General features: G+C 42.0%; 1 protein-coding gene across 1 annotated transcript in view; it reads left to right on the top strand.

Moving 5' to 3' along the window:
• Positions 1-10012: 10012 nt before the first annotated feature.
• The window catches only part of KIAA1958 (KIAA1958 ortholog), a 79253-nt gene continuing 70795 nt past the window's right edge, over positions 10013-18470 (top strand). Inside the window, exon 1 of the mRNA XM_018561146.1 lies at positions 10013-10051. The gene's annotated coding sequence lies outside the window, so the exon portion shown is untranslated. The remainder of the gene's footprint in view (positions 10052-18470) is intronic.

The raw sequence follows: 18470 nt of genomic DNA, 5'->3' as shown, positions 1-18470 counted from the left end.
TGCCACTTGAGCCTTCAAGACTGGCAAAATGACAGTGATTTAATGCAGCAGTGTCCTCATAAATATAAAATATCAGCTGAGTTCAGCATAAAAGAAAAAGCCATCATTTCTACTTCCAAACACCTTGATTGGCACCTATTTTATAACAATGCAACGCAGAAAAATGTATCTTGCCCCTTCGGTAACTAAGGGGCTTGATTTTCTAAAGGCAAATAGTCTGTTCACTTTGCTTAGGAATTTGCACTTTGCAGGGAAAGTTTCTTCTTAGTTTAGTGAATGAGGTGAATCTCTGCTGACTTCATCATTCAATCATTTGCAAGAAAAAATACTTTTTTTTTAAACATTTTCCTAGCACATAATTGGGTGTTCTTTGCAAAGTGAAGTTTCACCACACTCACAAAGCTAGGAAAATGACCCTGTAAAGTGGACAACATATTTATCTTTAGTAAATCAACTCCTAAGTGTCGGATTGCTTAAGTCGTAAAACCTCTTTTCTGCTGCTTTCCGTTTGCATTGGTTCTGGTGAATTAAGCAGATGTCACTTTTTGGGATTACTTAGGGCAGTATCACAGTAAATGTCCATAATATTGTACATACCCATCATATGCATATTTAAGGCAAGATGTTTGCAGTATTACGTTCAACATAACAGAGTTGCTGTATAACTAGTAAGTGAACTTGGAATCTACTGAAAACACTCCCTGCACGTAGAAAACTGTTGCCATCAGAGACATGAAGTAAAGGTGGGTCCCACATGTATTTAGTTTTGTGTGCTGGTTATTATTTCCAATAAATTTGGAAGATATTAGTGGGTGTCATCTATTAATGAATAATGCCATCATTTTTCTAATTAAATGCTTGTTTGAATATAATTTAATTGTAGTTCTTGATCACCAATGTAGTTACAGGCACACCCAGTCTGTCAGTTTCAGTTCATTGGGTTTAGACCCATGGCTGCCACACACACAACAAAAAAACACAGGTGCCTATAGTAAAGTTAAAGCCCAACTCCAATCTATTTTTTAACCACCTCTTATCCGCTGGCCGTAGGTAAACAGCCAGACGGGAGCCTTATTGAAGCGGGAGGACGTTTTAAGACGTCTTTCCCTTCCCTGCGCTCAGCGTGCACACGAGTGGGAAAACTGTAAAAAATTTTAACAGCCAGCAATAGCTGTTTACATTCAAGCGATTGGGCGTCCTCTAGAGACGCCCGATCACTTGTAGTGGTGCAGTTTTAGCCCCTCCCCCGCAGCCACCATCACCGCTATCAGTGCTGTCGCCGGTCCTGAGATCCGCTGTGCCCGGATCGGCTGCTCTGTGACAGGAGATCAAAGGGAGATCGGTATTTGATCTCCCCTCCATCCCCAAATGCAGGAAGTGATGTATATCACATCACTTCCGCATTCTGCTGTCACTCTCCAGCTACAGAAGCTGATGAAGCAGATCTCTGCTTCATCAGCTTCTCTGGGGGTCCCTAGGTGACATTAGGGATCTTGGAGACCCCTGATGTCTCCATAAAGAGGACTTGTCATGTAAATTGGCTATCACATAGGGGGCTTCTTAGCCATATTTCAGGTCTGGGAGCCATGTACATATATTACTAAAGCTGAGGCTGCCAAACCCGAATGGAATTCGGGAATTCGGATCTCGAATCCCATTCGGGTCTAGGAGCCTCAGCTTTAGTACTATATGTATATATATGGCTCACATGTTGCCGTAACAAAAATTTGTGTTCAGACCCATTCGGATGCATTAAACCGAAAAACATCTGATTGGCCAAAAAAGTCACATGTGCGATTCAGTTTAGTTTTTGAACGAAATTCAGACGGCATCCGAACTTTGGAAATGGAAATTTTGACATATTCGGATGCATTGGGATTCGGAAATTCGCATATGTCCTAATGTCCGAATTTCAAAAAATTTGTACGAATTTTTTTAACCACCTCTTATCCGCTGGCCGTAGGTAAACAGCCAGACGGGAGCCTTATTGAAGCGGGAGGACGTTTTAAGACGTCTTTCCCTTCCCTGCGCTCAGCGTGCACACGAGTGGGAAAACTGTAAAAAATTTTAACAGCCAGCAATAGCTGTTTACATTCAAGCGATTGGGCGTCCTCTAGAGACGCCCGATCACTTGTAGTGGTGCAGTTTTAGCCCCTCCCCCGCAGCCACCATCACCGCTATCAGTGCTGTCGCCGGTCCTGAGATCCGCTGTGCCCGGATCGGCTGCTCTGTGACAGGAGATCAAAGGGAGATCGGTATTTGATCTCCCCTCCATCCCCAAATGCAGGAAGTGATGTATATCACATCACTTCCGCATTCTGCTGTCACTCTCCAGCTACAGAAGCTGATGAAGCAGATCTCTGCTTCATCAGCTTCTCTGGGGGTCCCTAGGTGACATTAGGGATCTTGGAGACCCCTGATGTCTCCATAAAGAGGACTTGTCATGTAAATTGGCTATCACATAGGGGGCTTCTTAGCCATATTTCAGGTCTGGGAGCCATGTACATATATTACTAAAGCTGAGGCTGCCAAACCCGAATGGAATTCGGGAATTCGGATCTCGAATCCCATTCGGGTCTAGGAGCCTCAGCTTTAGTACTATATGTATATATATGGCTCACATGTTGCCGTAACAAAAATTTGTGTTCAGACCCATTCGGATGCATTAAACCGAAAAACATCTGATTGGCCAAAAAAGTCACATGTGCGATTCAGTTTAGTTTTTGAACGAAATTCAGACGGCATCCGAACTTTGGAAATGGAAATTTGGACATATTCGGATGCATTGGGATTCGGAAATTCGCATATGTCCTAATGTCCGAATTTCAAAAAATTTGTACGAATTTTGATTTTGAACTAAACGAATCGCACATGTCTATAAAACATATTGCATAAAATACGTTGCCTAAGGGGAGGTGGAGTTCAGAACACTGAACTGAGCTTTAAACTTGATCATTGTATTCTTCCTGATGCATAAAGGTGGCCATACACTTTACAACCCTACCTGCTGTCCAGCCGTTGTAATTAAACGGCCGGACAGCGGCTTCTTGAGGGTGGGTGGGCGTCTTTAGACGTCCTATCCCGTTCCGCTAGGCGGCGGGCACGAGCAGGAAACCGGCTTTGAATGTAAACAGCCAGCGATTGCTGTGCTCTGCGGCCGGAGATGAAACGGAGTCAGTACACGAGCTCCGTTTGATCTCCTCTTCTGAATGCAGGAAGTGATGTGTATTACATCACTTCCTGCATTCAGTGTCATTCTCCAGTACAGAAACCGGAGCAGGTCTCTGCTTCATCAGCTTCTCTGGGGGTCCCTAGGTGACATTAGGGGTCTTAAGACCCCTGATGTCTCCATAAAGAGGACCTGTCACTGCAAATTCACATAAGGAGCTTGCTTGCTCCCTATGTGATAGCAATAAAGTTCAGTGGGAAAAAAAGTTTAAAAAAATTTGTTACATAAAAAAATAAAAAATCGCATATCAAAGCAAAAAAAAAGCAAAAAAATTCGGACATTAGGACATATGCGAATTTCCGAATCCCAATGCATCCGAATATGTCCAAATTTCCATTTCCAAAGTTCGGATGCCGTCTGAATTTCGTTCAAAAACTAAACTGAATCGGACATGTGACTTTTCTGGCCAATCAGATGTTTTTCGGTTTAATGCTTCCGAATGGGTCTGAACACGAATTTTCGTTACGGCAACATGTGAGCCATATATATACATATAGTACTAAAGCTGAGGCTCCTAGACCCGAATGGGATTCGAGATCCGAATTCCCGAATTCCATTCGGGTTTGGCAGCCTCAGCTTTAGTAATATATGTACATGGCTCCCAGACCTGAAATATGGCTAAGAAGCCCCCTATGTGATAGCCCATTTACATGACAAGTCCTCTTTATGGAGTCCCCCGCCCCCACACGCACACATGCGTCAAGCCCGCCTACGTGCGAAAACGCTGATTACATCCATTGCGCCGCACATGTTACATATCGCTGCGAACGTCGGAATGAGAGCAATAGTTCTAGGGCCATCAATCACTGATAACACTAAACTGATGAGCGGTAAAAGCTTTTAAAGCGTCGGCTATGGTCAATTTTGAGTATGGTAGTTTTTTGCGATTTAAGGGTGCACGCAATTTTAAAGCATGACATGTTTGGTGTCTATTTACCCGACGTAACCCCGTCTTTTATATTTTACCAAAAAATTGGGTAATAAATGTTTTATAACATAACATAGGGAGAACAGGTTTTTTTTCAAAATTTTCGGTACTTTTTTTATTAAAAAAGTTGGAGTTCTATCTGTCCCCAAAAAATGGTATAAAATTCATTTCAGTACAGCGTTGCATGACGGAATAAATGTCAGTCAAAGTACCGCAGTGCTGAATACTGAAAAATGGCCTGGTCAGGAAGGGGGTATAAACGCCCCTGTCAGCAAATGGTTAAAAAACGTACAATCTGCCCATCTTGGACAGGCAGATCGTACTTGCGATCATCGCAAGCCCGCCCTCCTGAGGGGCGGGCTTCCGATGACTGTAATGAGGGGCGGGCTTCCGATGACTGCAAACGGGCAGTGTGCGCGTGCGCACACTGGCCCGTTCGGCAGTTGTCGAACATGCAGGCCACTAACTAGGTTTTCTAGCATGCTGGTTTGACGGAAGACGTGTGACCGTACAGTAGTAACGGTCACACGCCTTCCATACACTGCACGATTATCGTACGATCACGGGATTTCCCGCAATTCTCGTACGAGAATCGTGCTGTGTATGGGCACCTTAATAGAGACCTAAAATTTAAGGTATTTACATGTTGTTGCTTCCATTACAAAGCCAAAAAACAAGGAATTTATTCCTCATTTAAAGAGACTCTGTCTTGGGAGATAAAAAACTCCCAAAATGCAACCTGAAAAAAGGGGAATGCCACATGCCTGGACACCCGCTGTGTGCTGCGGTCCCATCGGCTAACCCGTACATCTTTGCAGGACACATTAGTAATATAAGGCCAGATGGAACCACAATACACCGCATGTGTCCCAGCATCCAACACTCCTGGATGTCTGTCAGATGTTGAACATTCTTGGGCAGCTGTAGCTCTTCAACACATAGAAAATGGTAATCACTCCCAGGCAGGTTGGTATCAGTCCGCTTCTTTTGTAGTGCACATGTTGTTGTTTTTTTTTCCCAAGACAGATTTGATTAGTAAAATATACTCTCCCCGCAGCTTAGAGCCGGTATGGAACCCTGCAATGGCAGCTTCCTCACAATGGCTGCGGTGATTCCTAAGTAGCATGGACGGGTGAAGGAATAGATTTTCACTCAGCCCACAAGCCGTATATGGCTGACACTCAGCCCACAAGCCGTATATGGCTAGCTTCAGGAACTAGCTATTATCTGCTTTTCTGACCTATGCTTCATAGTTGTCGACAGATCTGTTGTCCATCTGTGGTGCAATTTTCCATTGGGAAGTCAGCTACAGGTTCAGCATCTGTTGAGCAGACTGTAGACTGCTTACATCATCCCTAATGGTACTATCTTTCAATGAATCAGCCACATATATACCGTATATACTCGAGTATAAGCCGATATTTTCAGCCCATTTTTTTGGGTGAAAAGCAGCAGCGACGCTCGGCGAGGTAAGTAAGAAGAAAAAAAAAACCCCCGCAGCGGCCAGTACAGCAGGGGAGCAGGGATGAGTCAGCGGCGCGCTGATCAGGCGAGAGGAGCTCCAGGTGGGGTTGTAATTTAGCGGGCAGGCACCTCTGAGCCAGCTGACTCGTCCCTGCTCTCTCCGTGATGTGATGATCGATCACCGGCACACGGACACAGTGAGTGAGGGCGGCGGGGGGGTGGGGGTAGAGAGAGATTCATTAAGCAATTATATATGTATTGTCTGCACTGTATTAGCAGTATATACTCTATGTAGAGTATATACTGCTAATACAGTGCAGACAATACATTTACAATTATACTAACATGAATGTATTAAATGATCTGTATGTAGCCCTGTACTATGGATCATTTAACCCATTCATGTTAGCAGAGGATCATTGTAAATGTATTGTTGCAGGCACTCTATATGTACATGTACTATATACTACATATAGAGTGCACTGAACAATAGATTTACAATTATCCTCTGCTAATATGAATGGGTTAAATGATCCGTAGTACATGATATGTAGCCCTGCACCCCCTTTTCCACTTACAGAGCTAGGTTATTTTTCTTTTAAATAAATATTAATGTAATTTTATTGGTATCTATCTACCAGTAGCTGCCTCATTTCCCACCCTCGGCTTATATTCGGGTCGGCTTATACTCGAGTATATACGGTACATAAAATAGCCTAAGAACTGAGGAGGTTTCTGTTTTAAGTGATTGAAGTTCTTTGCACAGAATACCCCATTGGGTCATATTAAATGAATATATGACTTGTAAATATACATCTGTTTTGCCAAAAAGGATACATGATATATCTGGGACTGTCAATTGAGTGTTTTTTTTTTTTTTAACTAGTTGATTTTTATTTAGGTTGATCAGTAGATCAGCCTTTCTCAAACAGGGTGCCGTGCCATCCTGGTGTGCATTCTGACTACCTCAGAGGCGCCTCAAATTTTTTAACAGCAACATGCCTCTCCATGGTATAGGTGGGCTGGTTGCCAGCACCATGTAAACGAATGGCACTAATATCCAGGCAGTGTGGAATCCATTCTGAGAAGGACAGAAGTATGCCTCCGTCCAGGCCTGGACTGCCTTCCGCTCTCTGACATGCTGCCGCAGCCAGGGCCGGTGCTAGTGCTTTCCCACACCGAAGGTAAGTGAAAAAAAAAAACATAGCGCAAGCATCGGGGCATTTTGACAAGTACAAGTACTTGTAAAAATGCCTTGTTTTTTCTGCCGTCACCCTGCAGCGCCCTCAGGCGGCCGCGTGACTTGCCTTGCGGTAGGGCCGGGCCTGGCCGCAGCTCCTACTGTATAGGGGGGATTCTGACATAAGAGGGAACCCTACTTTTTTGCGTTCTAAGATAAGGGTGTGGTATGAATTTTGTAGGGACCACACGTTTTCTTACATTTTTATATTTACAGTTGTAATAAAAATTATTCAACCCCCGTTGCACAGTATTCAACCCCTATTGCAAATTAGGTTTATTGGCAGAATTTACAAACTTTCAGTGGCAATGAACAAATCAAACAAAAGCAATTGAAATAGGTCAACACGATGAATGTTTCAAGTGGTTTCCCCAGATTCAATTGAACATGCAAGTTTTAACGGATGCAACCAGATCTCTGAGAAGGTAGGTTAAGAAAAACCCTCGAATGGCTACAAAATGTTTCAGTTTGCACAGTAAGGCGCGTACTAAACGCAGAAGGTTTCCATGCTAGAACTCCAAGACGTTCATCACTTGGTGACCCAAAAGCACAAGAAAAGTTGGCTCCAATATGCTCATAATCATATAAATAACCCACAGAAGTATTGGGATTCTGTTCTGTGGAGTTATGAAACAAAACTGGAACCTTTTCGGCCCTATGGATCAGCAGTATGTCTGGAGGAAGAAGAATAAAGCATACGCTGAAAAGAACACTCTGCCTACAGTTAAGCATGGTGGTGGCTAGGTGATGCTCTGGGGCTGCTTTGCATCCTCTGGGACTGGAAACCTGCAGCATTTGGAAGGTAAGATGGATTCACTGAAGTATTTAGGAAATTCTAGGAGAGAACGTCATGACATCTGAGAGGAGGCTGAAGCTAGGGCCTCATTGGACCTTCCAATAGGACAATGATCCCAAGCATACCTCAAATTCCACCGAGGCTTGGTTGCAGAAGAAGTCCTGGAAGATTCTACAGTGGTCATCACAGTCACCTGACTTGAACCCCATAGAAATTCTCTGGTGGGATTTGAAGAAGACAGTTGCAACATGCAAACCCAAGAATATTGGTGAACAGGGGGCTTTTGCATATGAGGAATAGGCTAAGATTCCCCAGAAATGCTTCCAGAAGCTGGTATCTGGCTATGCTTCTCATCTGCAGCAGGCAGTAACCACAAAAGGGTGCTCTACTAAGTACTAAAGATGCTTGCCATGACGTTGTTTATTATCATTTTGAGTCTGCAGAAGTCCTATCCATGAATATAAATGTTCTGTTTTGGATATAGCAAAACAAACGACAAACGCACTCAACGAAATGGGCTTTGAACAGTAAAACAGTAGAAAGGTATCATGGCACACTCACAAACCAGCATGTAAAACAACTTGTCTCACCACGAAGGATAAAACCAGAGGTTTGGATACACGTCTTCTGCAGAGGATGTGAAAGCCGCACTGCCGCGCCAAGGCACCTCTTATAGTGCGGTCCTAACTCTAAACTATGAGAGTCTCCATCTTGGAGCACATGGGGGCAGAAGATTTCAAATTGGGTGTACATGGGGTTTCTCAGCTGCCATTGGGATGTGCGGGATCCCTTGTGTGTTTCTGTGCTTTTAAGGAGGCTGGGCGTCCTCCTGACAAACCTGCACCCAATTTGAAATCTTCTGCCCCCATGTGCTCCAAGATGGAGACTCTCATAGTTTAGAGTTAGGACCGCACTATAAGAGGTGCCTTGGCGCGGCAGTGCGGCTTTCACATCCTCTGCAGAAGACGTGTATCCAAACCTCTGTTATTATCCTTAGTGGTGAGACAAGTTGTTTTACATGCTGGTTTGTGAGTGTGCCATGATGCCTTTCTACTGTTTTACTGTTTTGGATATATACATTGTTTTGTATATAAACAATGTTTTGTATTTCTTTATATATGGTTTGTCAGGCAATCCCTGGCTGCCATAATCAAGAAATGTTTTGTATTTCGTTATACACAGTATCTCACAGGTTTCTTGGCAATCTTCTTATAGCCTAGGCCATCTTTATGTAGAGCAACAATTCTTTTTTTCAGATCCTCAGAGAGTTCTTTGCCATGAGGTGCCATGTTGAATTTCCAGTGACCAGTATGAGAGAGTGAGAGCGATAACACCAAATTTAACACACCTGCTCCCCATTCACACCTGCTCCCCATTCACACCTGAGACCTTGTAATGACACCGGGGAGGGAAAATCGCTAATTGGACCCCATTTGGACATTTTCACTTAGGGGTATACTCACTTTTGTTGCCAGCGGTTTAGACATTAATGGCTGTGTGTTGAGTTATTCTGAGGGGACAGCAAATGTACACTGATATACAAGCTGTACACTCACTTCTTTACATTGTAGCAAAGTGTCATTTCTTCTGCGTCGTCACATGAAATGGTATAATACAATATTTACAAAACTATGAGGGGTGTACTCACTTTTGTGAGATACTGTATATGTGGTGTGTTAGGCAAACCCTGGCTGCCATAATCTTAAAATGTTTTGTATTTCGTTATATATTTGGTTTGTTAGGCAATCACTGGCTGCCATAATCTTGAAAATTCCAGTGCCATTTTGGCTTCTTTTTTTAGTAACGTATATTATAACCTGTTCCATGTCTCTGCTCATGAACCAGAAACTTTTAATTGATAACAGTAACACTGAATGTGCGCTGTGTGTGGGGAGACCGGGGTATTCCCACAGCAGCAGCAAGCCGTGCTCTACAACTCAAGCCATATCCAGCAGCAGCAGCAGCACAGGCAGCTGGAGTGGCGGAGGCGCGCGCACGTGCCCGGCTGGAAGATTCCGACAACAATGGGAGCATCGGGAGACCGCTGCGCGGGAACGCGCCTCCTCCTCCTCCGAGCGCCAGACCGATCGAACTTCAGAGTTCGGCTCCGATCGTCGCCGGGGCGGGGTGTTGCGGTGAAAGGGGATCCTGTCTAGGTTATTATACCCCTCCCTACAGACACATACAGCTGAAAGGGATAAAGGTGGATGGGGGGGAGAGAGGTCCCCCCCCAACAGAAGAGATTGAAGTCATCGCAAGGAAAGAGCAGACTGATCGTCTTCCCCCCCTCCTTCACTCCTGTCCGCTGGGAGGGTTATATCATATCAGCAGAACTTATTACACTTCACACATATAGCACCCATCCAAGGCATTCCTATGGAGATCCAGCTGCAGGTAGGTCCATTGGGATGTATAGGAGAGAAGGTCATCAGGGGGGGAGGGGAGGGGGGGATAAAAGTGTGGATACATGATTGAGATCACTGAAGTCTGGAAATGTATTGATCGCAGGCACTTCTCTTATTACATGACCTATTTTAAGGATAGCCTGTTTGAATGAAGGGGAGTGTGTACAGAGCAGAGTGTAGATGAGTACCCCGATGAGTGCTAGCTCCTGGCAGCCAAAGGGATACTTTACATGACGTCATAATGCACATTACATTATCGCATGACCTCCTGTTTCAGCACCACAGGGATGGAGGGGGAGCGCTGAGCACATTACGGCTTGATGAATATTGCACTAGCAAGCCTTGATCTTGTTTTGTCTGTCTGCCTGCCTGCCTTCGTTGTCTATAATTACTCCAGCTCTCCACAGAGCCCGAGATGTAATTTACTAAATGAGGACGGCAAGAGGAGAGAAATATACAAATATCAGGAGTGCAAAGTGATTCATCCCAAGCCACAGCAGTAGGGCTGCATGCCTTTCAACTTAAAATAGCCAGCTTCCTAAAGCACAAGTCTACTACTTAGTGCCCCCCCTATTCCTTCATCCAGCCCTTTATGTCTACTGTCTCCTCTGACTGTCTTTAACAAAGACTCCACTGCTCTACAGTCTGTCCTGAACTATTAATGGGGAGCTTCTCACTTCCTCATTCTGCTTGTCTCCTCACTCATATTATAGGGCAGTGGTTGAGCTCCAGTGCCCAAACTGCAACGCAGAATCAATGTATTTATGTCAAAGTGCCAGCACTGAAAAGAACTTTGTCATTGTTGTTTAGTTGGGGCACTGGGGTTTCAAAAACGTTCAGCATCACTGCCTTAGACACCCATAAACACACACATGTCATACACGCTTGTAAAACACACACATTTATCAAACTGCACCCATACACAATCATATAAACACACACATCACACACACTCATAAAACACACCCACACATATCATACACATTCATAAAAACACACACATCAAACTAACACACAAACATATCACACACTCAATAAAACACAAACACATCACACAAGCAATGAAACCCACATCACATAGGCATTAAAACACACATATCACACACATTAAAAACACACACACATCACACACTCAATAACATACACACATATCACACACCTATTAAAACAGACACACATCTCACACTCATTAAAAACACACATAGATATCACACATTAAAAATACACACACATAATACACACTCATTAAAACACACACATATCACACACTCAATTAAAACAGACACACTCAATAAAACACATATCACACACTTATTTAAAAAAAACACATATCGCAACACTTATTAAAAACACACACATATCTCACACTCATTAATAAACACACAGATATCACACACTCATTAAAAACTACACACATAACACACTCATTAAAAAACACACATATCACACGCTCAATAAAAACACACACTCAATAAAACACACATATTACACACTCATAAAACACATCACACGCACACTCAATAAAACACACACACTTATTAAAAAATAGACACATATCACACACTCATAAATCACACACACACACTTATTAAAAAACAGACACATATCACACATAAAACACACACAACCATTAATAACAATTCATAATTACTAATAATTTTTTTTAAATGTCCCCCTTTGCTGTTTTGCAGGGAGGGGGCTGCATCCCTGGTGTCCAGGGGGGCACTCAGGGCTTATCCTGGTTGCCTAGTGGAGGATCAGGGTGATCTGCATCTCTGGCTGATTCAGACCATACTAATCACTCCTTCCTGTGAGCAGCTGCATGACAGGGCAATGATTAGTATGGTCTGCATCAGCAAGAGGTGCAGATCATACTTATCCTCCACTGGACCACCAAGGGGTGATTTCCATTTAATAAATTGCCGGTTTGCCATTGCTGTTACATAGGACGCAGGCTTATTAAAGGGCCAGTGTCACCCACATGCAGCAGAGTACCTGCTTTCCTCTACACTTCCTCTATGTCACACTGCTTTTATTATCCTTCTCATATAAGCTAGGAATTAAAATGATAAAAGTCATTGAACCATTTCTGTATCCACCGACTGTTCAAAAAGATAGTGAAATGCATGTAGACATAGTAAGGCTGATCTACTCAAGGAGTTGAGAATAATATTAATATAAATACTACTACTTCTAAAAGTAATAATACCAACTTTAGTAATAATAATAATACAAACTGTAGTAATGATGTAATATTAATAGTCATTATAATGACAATATTATCAACAGTGATAATAAAACAATAACAATAATACATATAATATTAATAATAACAACAACAACTATAGTAATAATATTATTATTATGAATTACTATTATTAACTGATACTAAAATAACAGCAACACTATTATCATTATCATCATCATTATTATAATTATTTATACAATAAACTGTGTGAATATTCTATTCAATTAGCCAATCATTTCATCTGCACATGATTGGGTAATTAAAATGTATTGTGTGAATTATAATAATTTTAAATGTTCTCAACTCCTTTTGTAAGTCAGCTTCTTTGTATTAGCTCCCATGTGTAAGTGAATTCAAGAAAACTACTATTATTATTAATAATAATAATAATAATAATAATACAACTATAATAATGATAATAATAATTATGATATTATTATTATCTTCATCATCATTATTTATTGCTAATATTATCATGCTTCTTCACACATTAAACTTTGTGAATATTCAATTCAGTCAGCCAACAGGTGAAGATTAAATTCCTGTTTACATTTTTCATCTCCACTTGATTGGGTAATCAAAGTGAATAGTCACACAATTTACTATGTGAATTATAATATTCACACAGTAAATAGTGTGACAATTCACTTTTTTTGCACAATCTTATTATTCACAACTCCTTTAGTAAATCAGGCACATTGCATTATCATCCATTTGTTGTTGCATTCATGCAAACTGATATTTATAATGCAACACAAATGATTTTATTCATTTTTAGTGAGATCAGAAAGAATTAGAATTAGAATGTGGGCGTATTGTTTGTAACTGTACTTTATAAATTAAGCGAATGAAAGTTGTTGTTTTTTTTTTTTTGGTGCATTGGCGTCTGAACAGTAGTGATGTAAAATAGAGTAAGTTAGAAAGTATAGCGTAATTCTTGTTATCATATTGTGTCATGAAATAAAGTGTAATGTTTTTAGATTGTAAGCCCTCACGGTCAGGGCCCTCCTTACCATCTTGTCTTGAATTGTATTGTGACTGTAATATCTTCCTTATATTGTAAAGCGCTGTGCAAACTATTGGCGCTATATCAATCCTGTATAATAATAATGTCTGAGAGGGGATCTAGCTGAGATGAAGCTAGCTGAGATCTAGCTCTAATAAAATGAATAATATCATGCAGGTCTTAATTAAAGCTCCATTTCAAATTGAAGTTGACAGGTGTTGGTGGGTAGAATGTATATTTAAGTTGGATGCTAATGAGATTGCATTATTGTTTTTCGCTGATGGTTTTATAGCTCTGCCACTGGTGAGATATTTTTAATATTCTTTGCTAAGGGCACATGACATATCAAAGCAGGCCAATCTTTTTACTGTGATTACTTGTGTCAAAGTAGCAAACGATCATGTGAAAACAGCTTTGATAGCAAATTACAAAATATTCATCTTCTTTTAACATATATTTATACTTAAAGGAGAACTATGGGGTTAAGGTTTTTCCCCATAGTTCTCCTTAGGGTAACAGGAGGACACAAACTAGCGTCCTCCCGTCACCCTAGGCTCAGTATACCGCGAGCTAGCGAATGCCGGTATGTGTTCGCTCACCTCCCGATCTACTGAGCTGACCTGTGACAGTCTCATTGTCACAGGTCGGCTAGAACTATGAGGTGAGTGAAAAGCACTCACCTCATAGTTCTCCTTTAACGAAAAAATATAACAATGAACAATATGTAGTATAAACCATTCCGAAACAAAAAATACGGATACAAGTTACTAAAAGGTATATATATTCCATTTTGGGTGTGGATACAGAACTATGGCATACAGTATTTCTTTGTGCTGGTAACCTAACCTGTCTTGGATTCTAGACTTTCTTAATAGAATTGTAAGGACAGGATGTATACTGAATGTTCCCTAGACAGGCCATGTCCGATTTCAAAATCTGAATCAAAATGAAAAAAGCAGCTGAATATTTGATACCACCTACACAGGTGTAATAGAAGGATAGGCTGGTGTGGTAAGTGAGTACGTAGGAAGGTGAGAGCAGAGGTAGAGGGGGAGGAGGGGAGGGATATGTAGGTATATAGCCCTTTTACATAGGGAAACTAAAGATTTTTTGATGAATATGATCACATGATGATAATTGATTTTTCACATTTTCAAATATTTTTTTTTCTTTTTAACCAGTTGACATCCGCGGTGTTAAACCCCCTTCCCATCCCGGCCATTTTTCAGTATTCAGCGCTGCGGTACTTTGACTGACATTTATTCCGTCATGCAACGCTGTACTGAAATGAATTTTATACCCTTAAATGCCGTCTGGCGACGGCAACCCGCCAATGCAGCAGTGCCGTCCGTCCGTTTTTCTACTACGGGCGGACGGCAAGAGGTTAAAGTAGTATCAAGTGCTCAATTTTGTTTCAATAACGCAAATCCAGATAAAACAAATATACATTGTCCAAATATACATTGTCCAGAAAGTATTTCTTTACATTTTTGCCCAAAAACTTACAGTCACCATTTTTCCTAACCTGTGTCTCCAACTCTCTCAGCTCAGCTTCCCTGAACTTCCTGTCCAGTACAAGACCACAAAAGACAAAGCTATCTCCAGCAACTGTCCATCTACTAGCTTGGAGAAGGGAGGGGTAGGAAGAAGGAGTGGGGAGCAGGGAAATGACTTTGTCCTGCTGTGGATACACACACAGTTTACTAGCACACACAAGGGTGGTTCCATATGACAATGCAACAGGATACCAGGGCCAGTGCTCAGGGGATCAGCTGATTCTGCAGGACATCAAGAAGCAGAGTCCATTGTTAGTGATTTCATCAGCATTTGAAATAGCATAAAGATCTTTTGACTTCAATATTACTTAGAAGAACTGAGCAAGTCGCTCTGTGTCCCTGCAGGTCTTCAAAGAACCAAAGGAAAGTGCTTGGCTCATGGCCATTGGGGATCTGTCTAGTACAGAGGTAGGCAACCTCAGCTCTCCAGCTGTGCGGAAACTGCAAATCCCATCATGCTTCTGACTCTGGGAGTCATGCCTGTGGCTTGCAATGCCTTATGGGATTTGTAGTTTCAGCACAGCTGCAGAGCCAAGGTTGCCTACCCCTGGTCTAGTACAATGGACATGACACTGCCTATAGTTCGACCATGACTATTAGAAAAATAGAAACTTCTTCCACTGGCTGCAGTGGGCAATTGAATAACTTCTGTAAATGCAGGGGATCATTATGGCTAAAAAATACTGAACATATGTATTTACTATTTAAATGCCTGAAATAGGGAGTTAAACTTTGAATTTAAAAAATGCTCAGCAAATAATTGTTGAAGGAACCTGCAGACCTAAAATAGAAACACATCTGTTTAGTAAAGCTGGCCATACACCTTACAATTATCATTCGATTTCTTTTGTCCCGTCATCAAACCCCTCTTCGATTTATGCTCGAGTACGCCATCGTGCACAGATCAATGTAGATTTTGATTATCGCTCATTAGCAATACTAACGGGCCCAATTTCGTCGATTGCCAGAACGGATATTCATTTGCGCATGTGCAGTGTTCATGTTGCGATTCTTTTCGAATGAAAACGCCACTAATCCATCGATTATTCGGACGATTCGAAAAAAGTTTTCCAGCCTGACCGATCGACGAAATTCACACAGTTGTACAGTAATTATGATCATTCACTTCCCATCAACTGGCCGATTATCGTACGAAAACCCGATTGCGTTCGATTTCAGAACAATAATCACAAGATGTATGGGCACCTTTAGACATTATGGTGCTAATTAGGGATGCACCTATACCGGTTTTTCGGTATCGAGTATGAGTACCGATATTTTGTTGTCGGGACTCGCCGATACCAGTGCTTCCGCTGGCATGGAGCCGGCTTCCTGCACAATCAGGGAGCTGGGCAGCAGGTAATGACACGCTGCCCAGCTTCCGGATTTCCTGGGAAGCCGTCTCCATGTTGGATCTGCTCAAACACGGCTCTTCAGTCGGCTCGATGCTGAATGGCCGGGAAGCCGGCTTCTCAGTCAATCAGCATGGAGCCAGCTGTTCGACCGGCTCGATGCTGATTGGCCAGGAAGCCAGCTTCCCAGTCAATCAGCATCGAGCCGGCTGTTTGGCTAATCAGGGAGGCGGGTCATTACTCGCCACCAGGCTTCTTGATTGCCCAGGAAGCTGGCTCCATATTCCCCTACGGCACTGCCGGTCAGAGGAAATTTTCCTCTGACCGGAAGTTCCGGTATCAGGGAAGGTATTGGTGCCGATAACGAGCATTTGGACGAGTACTTGTACTCGCCCAAATACTCGTTATCGGCACCAATACTAGTATAATTATCGCTGCATCCCTAATGTATGAAAAATTTGTTAATCATAACATTTAGTGATGTGTATAGCTTTCAGCTGACATCTGAGTTTGAACATTAAAGGAGAACTATGGGGTCAGTGTTTTTCCCCATAGTTCTCCTTGGGGTAACGGGAGGACACAAACTAGCGTCCTCCCGTTACCCTAAGCTCAGTACAGCACTGGCAACTCAGCACTGGCCACTCAGTGTATATGACTAAGCAATATGAATTGGATTGAATATATGGAGAGTTAGGACGTATTTGGTTTTATATTTCTGCCTACGATGTATTTGATCTAGGTCGAATACAATGAATTTGTATACATGTTTTTATATTTATTATATGTAGAATAAATACTTTTTATACCAAATAGAAAAAGCGTTGGTGTCATACCTCTCATTAAAACCCCACTCCTTCGTTCTTTGATTCTGCTATAAATGGTTATAACCGATAATAATAATAGTTGCCAACTATTCTTATAATCGATTTATTATTGATTTAATGGATTGGTTGTTGCAGCCCTAAGTTGTTGCAGGGGTGGGGGGGGCAGGGAGCAGTAGAAGACGCTTACTGCCCCTCTCTGTCTAAAGCAGACTTTCTCAACCAACCAGGGTGCTGTGGCACATTGGTGTGTCTCCTGACCTCTTCATAGGTACTTTCAAAATTTTGTAGTAATGGGACTGTAATGTGGAGGGGAAATTAAGACTGATGTGAAGGGGGCTCCTGATGTAAAGTGGGAACTCTGATGTGAAAGGGTGAACTCTTATATGAAAGCGGGCCTCTTGATGTGAAAGTAGGGTTATTGATGTGAAAGGGTGCGACTGATACAAAGGCTACAGTCATATGAAGGGGGGAAATCTTGATTTGAAGTGGGCACTTCAATGTGGAGGGTGGAAACCCACTTTTTTTTGTGTTTTTGCATGGGGTCCCCCTTAAAATCTGATATTTTCGACTGGGGTGCCTTGAGATTTTGCATATTTTTAAAGGGTGCGGTGACTGAAAAAAGGTTGAGAAATTCTGATCTAGAGGCTATGGCAGGTTATCACTAGTGTGATATGGGCTCTAATCAAATTTAAAAACATATCCTACCACCTACTGAAACTTAAAAAAATGGAGGTCTGGCGGGTTCTTTCTCGTTTTCAGGCCAGCCATTGGCTATGTCTTCTCTTACTGATAAACGTGTAACTGATGGCACTGCTGTAATATGCTAATCAGATATTGCATTATCTCTGTGCATATTATTCAATTAAAAGAGCAAATTCATACAGTATGTTTCTTGTATTGAACGACTGTATTCAAGCAAAAAAACTGAATCTTTTATTTATGGTTACTGGTATGAGCAGCATAACAGCAGAAGGCACCACAGACGGGCCAGTTCTAAATAAGCATTTCTGCTTGTGTATGCTTACCCTTGTCTATTACATCTTTTTCCTACTAATTAACTAATTTTTGCTGCAATTCACCTTATTGAAACAGATTTGGGAGAAAGGATATGGGTGTACAGTATCTAACGGCAACTGTCATACATGAGCGTTTTGTTGCATGCTTCCCCAAGTGCGGTAACACCCAACATGAAGAATTGCAATATTTCCACGGTGCCCATTCACCCTTGAGCATTGTGTCATCTGTAGTGTGTAGCTTGATTCTCGCAAAAGTACACAAACTACTTTTCAGGCAGAATTGCACATTTTTGTCCCCATAGACTTCAGTGAGAGTGGCTGAAAAACACGCGTTGCACCTAGCAACTGTTTCCTTCTCCTAGTAACTAGCATTCCACTGGCTTAAAGAAAACACTCAGCTTGAACG

Source organism: Nanorana parkeri, unplaced genomic scaffold (genome assembly GCF_000935625.1).
Source record: "Nanorana parkeri isolate BGI_ZX_2015 unplaced genomic scaffold, ASM93562v1 scaffold504, whole genome shotgun sequence".
NCBI lineage: Eukaryota > Metazoa > Chordata > Amphibia > Anura > Dicroglossidae > Nanorana > Nanorana parkeri.
Note: the sequence above shows the minus strand (reverse complement) of the source record. Positions and strands in the feature narration are given on the sequence as shown.